This window comes from Corvus kubaryi, unplaced genomic scaffold (assembly GCF_017639235.1).
Source record: "Corvus kubaryi isolate FWS band 111438036 unplaced genomic scaffold, C.kubaryi_AGA036_p1.0 37322, whole genome shotgun sequence".
NCBI classification, from domain to species: Eukaryota; Metazoa; Chordata; class Aves; order Passeriformes; family Corvidae; genus Corvus; species Corvus kubaryi.
Window position 1 is genome coordinate 4664369 of NW_024581101.1, and position 6146 is coordinate 4670514.

A 6146-nucleotide genomic window follows, 5' to 3' on the forward strand; every position below is an offset into this window, starting at 1 on the left:
CAGAGTCTCTCCGCGCAACTTGGGTTACGCGGCCGGACCTCTGCGGACTGGTGCGGGGCTTCCAGGGCGCGATTGCCTTTCCATCGTCTCGCGGCTGCAAAAGCAGATAATTGACTAAACCCAACAGAAATAAAACAAACTCAGGCTACCTAAAAGTTAGGATACCTTTTCTTTTTCCCCCTTTCTTTTGCAATTTTATTCCCTATGTGGAAGTCGAGTGTGATTCGTGCTCGGCACACTGCATGGGAAGAAGCGGCTGGTGCTTTGGATCGAGGATTTGCTGTTGCAAAGCGATCTAACTTCCATGCACTGGGGCAGCCTTCGGTACTCTAAAACGCCTTGATGATGTGCTGAGGAGCCCATGTAGATTGGCATCTTGTGCAGAGAAGGCACTGAAGGTAAGAAGGGGGCTTGGGGAAAAGGAGGATTTTGGTATCCTTTTATATGATATCTTTTGTCCAGCATTCCCCCCCCCCTCCCTCCCCCACCCTTGGAAGAAGAGCATCAGCGGTTCATCCAGAACAGTATGGATAGGTTGGAACCGATCAAGTAAAATGAAAGTCTGCTCCTGTGAAAAGTACACGGAGCTCACAAGTGATTGCAAGAGCTGTATTTATTTTTAGCCTGGTAACACAGCGCGGTGAGGATGTGTGCTCGCGGCGCGGACAGTGAGCAACTCGCCTAGCTCACGAATGAGGAGATCCGCGGGCTCAGTCTCTGATGGGCAGTTTGCATTGGCTGCTGCATTTTGTTGTATGTGTACCCCCCGCTACCTCCCTAGAGCATCCCATCAGCCTGTTTGATTTGTTGTTTTTTGCAGATATAGTGCCTGCTATTAATGAGAGAGGGTGAGGGATGCGAAAAAGAACCCCAAAAAAACATATGGAACATTTTATTGATGTGATCGTAATCCTGTAATGGAGATTGCATTAAATGAGGATTGCATCAAAATGCCAGGCTGCTGTGGAGAGCAGAGAAAGCAAAAACTATGCTGGATTGTAAATGAAGTTCTTTGATTGAAGGATTTTCTTGAACCATGAAGAGATGTCTGTAAGCTTAAAGTTGATGTGTATATGGAGTACTGGAATGGGATAAAAACCAGATGAAGCTGAAATGTGTTTTAACTGACTCAAGCTCTGGATACAGTTAGAATTGGTTAGAGGCATTGCAGTGATGCCCAGTGAATTCTTGGTTTCAGCTATGGAGACCACAGAAAGGCAAGGAGAGAGCAGAACAGAGAATGACAAGGAGAGAATGTGATCGTGTGGGGAAGGGAAGGATGGTTCGTTTCTGACTTTTGTCATCGTGGTACAGAGCTTGCAGCCTGCTGGCTACATGCAGAAACCTTGCAGGCGATGTGGAAGGCAAAGGATTTATCTCACTCTCCTTTTGCAGCCTGGGTGTAGTTGCCTGTAAGAAGTAGCTGTGAGGTGCATGGCAAAAGGCAAACAGGGACCTATTTGCCCCTCTCAGACGCTGCAGGAAACTGAGGTTGGGAGAGATGCAGTCGGCTCAGCTGGTCCTGCCTTTTTGAGCTTGAGTTGATAATACATTTTGAGTAATTGTTGCTGCTTATCTCAATAGGCAAAGGAGGGGAGAAGATGTTCAAGTTTATTGAACGAAGCAGAGCAGAGGACAGTAGATACTATCAGCTCACCCTTGCATTCTTTTTGTGCTCTGATATATTCTGGCATAGAGAACTGAGCCGCAAAGAGCACCTTCTTCAAGCCTTACTGAAGGGAAGCCTAAAGACAACAAAAAGATTAAGTGAAAGATAAATTTTAACTTTGTGCTGGTCTGCAGTGGAAGTAGCATTGATCCGCTAGATTGCACAGGTCAAAAGAGGTAAGATAAGGACCAAAGTTATTTATTTATTTATTTATTTACTAACATTCCACACACACACAAACAAAAGTTGGTGTGTAGAGAAACATCCCAGAGCGCTGGATGCACCATGGCTGAGCACCACCTAAGTTGTAATTGATGTGAGAATCTTCAACAGTGCCTATCTGTAAGCGCAAAAGAGTTGGTTAGATGCAAATCTACATACAGCAAACCAACCCTGAATATCTGATGTTCTCAGGAGGAATTTGTTTCCCCATTTGTGTGTAGAATCTCAGGTAGCATTTCCAGAACTCTGTCTCTGTCTTGCTGTGTATTTGGCATAAAGTTGAGACGGAAACACTTATTTTAAATAAGATGAAGAAAAGCAGTGTAAGCATATTGAATTCCTCTTAAGCTTTTTATTTTGGCAAAAGACAACTTTTTGTGAATTGTAAGAGATAGGTTTAGAATATTCATGGCTAAACTCCAGGGAGCTTAGTGTTAGCTCAGTAGGCAGAAGGTTCTTCCTCTAAAGAGGTATCTGGAAAAGGCATGTTTAAATTTCAAGCCATATTCAGTAGAGACTGTTGGTTTCCACATTTTAAAATCTTTTTTTCATGCCTCTTAGGGGAACGATGCTTAATCTGAGCAATAAAGCAAGTATTCCTAGCTCGCTTTTTTAATGGGAAGAGCAAGCAGTGTGCTTTAACTGTACTTCTGTATGTCCAATACTCCAGATTTAACTCTATTTTTTATCAAATAACAGCTGTGGAAGAAATTTTGTCCTTTGAAACCATGGCTATCCATGCAGATCTTGGTGTGTATTTTTGCTACAGAAGAACTCTACTTCATGGTTGCATTGTTCATTCTTGCAGCATTTCTTTAAATGTGAGCCTCACTGTAGTTAAAGGATAATTTATATTCAGTGTAGTACTGTCTGCACAGTGGAATTGGCTTTATACATCACAGCCTCTGCAAAAAAGGAGATCAAAGATCTGAACCTGTGGTCCTGCATTGCATTTGTATTCTACGTGGACTTGAGTAATCTCACAGTGGAGCCATTCATGCTCCCAAAGTTAAGAGTATGTCAGCCTTTCCATTAGAACATCCATTTGCTTAGGAATTTAACAGCTAGTTTTAAGGGCGGGCTTAAATTGGTCACCTTCATACAGTAAAAAGAAAAAAAGATACCCTAAACAATGAGGTCTAGTAGCATTTGGCACTGTTAAGTTGAATTTATAGAAAGCTTAGTAGAAAACAACACCTGTATGAACAATTGAGAGGTTAAAAGGGAAAAAAAACCCAGCAAACCTTTCAAAAGGCCCTTGTGGATCCAGGTGAGTGTTTCTATCTGGATTTTAAAGGGCCCTGTGAGTGATTTTACTGCTTGGATTTTAAAGGGCCCTGACGAGTGAACTATTGTTAAGCAGGCAAGAGGACTTTTCTTGAGGGAGAACAGCACTGGCTCAAAGCGGGAATTAGTCAGATCTCAGTCTAATGGTTCAGTTTCACACTGCATCAGACCTAATGCCTTTGGCACTCTTCCAGGGGGTTCTTTTGAGGGTTAAGTTGCAAGAACAATAAACCCCAAACCTTATATTGTAACCCGGGAAGTTTTCCTTTCAATGAGCCAAAGAGAACCATTCACTTTTGAATAGTGCTGGTTGTCTGACCGAGGTGTTGGAAGCCTTTGGGGGATGCTGCTGCTAAAGCTCCTTGGCAGGTTGTCCACCTGAAACAGCCATCTCTGTAATCCTGCTTCCCATCAATGGACAGCCAGTGGGAACAATGGTAGAATCCTTTTTTCTAAAGCACCCAAAAGCCTTTTCCAATCCCTGCCTGACTCAGATATCCATCTTCTCACAATGAAGTAGTTGCTTCATCTGTGCAAAGGATGTGAATGCTTATAACAACTTGGGGCATATTTCAGGTTAGAAGTTACAAGGCTGGAATTACAAATACGTGTGGATCCAAGAGAAGAGTTGCACATGCAGTGTAATGCCAATGTACAAGGAGCAGGTTCAAGATGCAGCTTCCTGTATTCCAAGTATTTTGGACTGGATGAAATAAATGAGTATTGTTTGCCATTTACATAAAAATTCATAGGGGAGATTAATATTCTTCTGTCCCAATTACCTCTTTCTGCAATGAGTTCACTGAGGAAATTTGTAGCAGTTGTCTTTTGCCAGTGCGATGCAGTAGCAGTGACCGTTTCAGTGACCATGAACTGTCTTGGATCTTTGAAAACTCATCCTCCTTGCAGATACACAGGCAAGTAATATGATGCCAGGAGAAGTTAATGTGAAAATTGGAATACAGATAAAAACACTGTGGGATTTAGTCTGTGGATAGAATCACATCATGGTAGTTTTGACAGTAAGTAAGAAACTGTGTCACAATTAAGCATTCTTTTCCTTTGAAGTCTGTTGTCATTGCGTTTAGTAAAATCCTGTTGGAAATTATTTCTGATACTCTTCGAAAATGTATAATTTCCCATAGATTATGCAAGATTTAGCCTTTTTGGTCCAGCATGGCCTGAGCCAAATCTTCCTGCAATCTGTGAAAAAATTCCTAGTGGAGCAGGGCCTTCCATAACTGCTTTTGCCTTACATTACGTACATACTTTAATTTCTGCCACTCCTTCAGGAGTTCTACGTGTTCATGTGGTATTGAGGGCATTGTTATAGAGGAATTTTGCTTGTAGGGATGGCAGAACTCAGCCAGTTTAACAGCAAATGCTTTACTAACTTTTCAAGGAAGTTCTTTTTAAATGACTGTTGTTTTCCTTAATTTAAGTCGCAAAGGGAACCTACGTAGCCAGATCATCAAAGAGCCAAATGTGTTGTTAGAGAGACAGATGAATGTTGAAGTCACTGGAGACTTCCAAGTTCAATAGTGAAATTACAAGCAGAGCCCACTGTATTTAAAAGCCATCTTTGGGGTTTTAACACGGCAGTTCCCTGTGCTCAGAAACTTCGCCTGCTTCATCTTCCTGCCAGGGGAACATCTTGCCTTGTGTTCTACTTTGATGTGATATGGTTGTTTTGGGGAGGATTTTTTCCCTCCAAGCTGGTCTAGAAATAAGATGTCACTGGTGATGTAGTCTGTTTGCATATCAGTGTTTATCTGTTACATCCTTAAGGACATAGTTTTATTATTGTTGTAGGAATTTAATTAGTAATTATGTACGCTCGATGCTGTCTACTGAAGTAGCAAGAAATACATGCTAAAGGGGAAAAAATCAAGTTTGGAATGCTTATGCACAGCATATTTCATTTAACCAACTGTGCTATCTTGTTAAACAAATAAATGTATATGTATGGAAATCTATGATCTGCTGGATACGTGTTCTCACACGTGGGCACACTGCAGCCACATGTTTTCGTGTTTCCAGCTGTATTCCCTGGCACAAGACATAGGCATGCCCACCCCGAGGAAAGTATGAAATACTTGGGGGATGGCTGAACTGCAAGTTCCATAAAATGGAGCATAGGGAACAGTTATAAAAAAGCCAACTGCCTCCTGCTAGCCTGTAACTCAGATTTCATTAGGTCACATTTTGTTTAATAATCCTCCTGAGAAAGGAAGTTTCATGACTGAGTTTTATCTCTGCTAATGGAAGCTATAATTTAAACCCATGTTTAGTAATTTCTGCAGGTTCTTTGATTGCTTTTGTAGTTAGGAAAGTTTGTATCTCCCTGTCTCCTGACAAGCGTGAAGCTGTGTGTCCTGCCAGGCACATGGTTACCTGGATCATTGGTTTTCCTCAGGTGTGATGGTATTTTTCTCCCTGAAATGGAGTGTAGCTTCAACAGGAGGCATTGTGTCAAGGTGCAGGTTGGATTCACAAACTTGAAGGAGATTTTCCTAGGACTTGTGTGATGTTTCTGATGAAAGACCTAGACTTGTTAAATAGCCAGAGAGTGCCATAGCATTCCCTAAAGAAAAGTGCAGAGGAACTCCAGTGTTTGGAAATTCCATTAAATGATGACTTAGAACTGTAATGTGCGTATATAACTCTGAACTCAAATGATTTAGGGCCTCACTATAGTAGTTTGTTTAGATTATAGTTGCTCTCAGTAATTTATAAATATATGCAGTATATAAAGATGAAACTAAAGCTATCATTTAATGGAGTAATGACTTCACTATGTCAGTCATTTAATTGACCCTTGGAAAATGTACGTGGCAATGTGTCGTAAATCAAAATCTGGAGTGCAAGGCAACACAGTAATAATTTTTGGGATGAAAATTGGGAAAGGAATATGTAAAATTCATTTTCTGTTCATGTCCCTGCCTTGTCCTCCTCACTTGAGGTTTTA

General features: G+C 41.4%; 1 protein-coding gene across 5 annotated transcripts in view; it reads left to right on the forward strand.

The window, feature by feature from the left end:
• Positions 1-6: 6 nt before the first annotated feature.
• PCDH11X (protocadherin 11 X-linked) overlaps positions 7-6146 on the forward strand; it is a 438369-nt gene continuing 432229 nt past the window's right edge. For 4 of the 5 annotated variants that reach the window (XM_042029282.1, XM_042029284.1, XM_042029285.1 and 1 more), the window contains exon 1: positions 7-398. The gene's annotated coding sequence lies outside the window, so the exon portion shown is untranslated. Of the gene's footprint in view, positions 399-1584; positions 1846-6146 lie in introns of all 5 variants that reach the window. The other variant, XM_042029283.1, reaches the window with a different exon arrangement.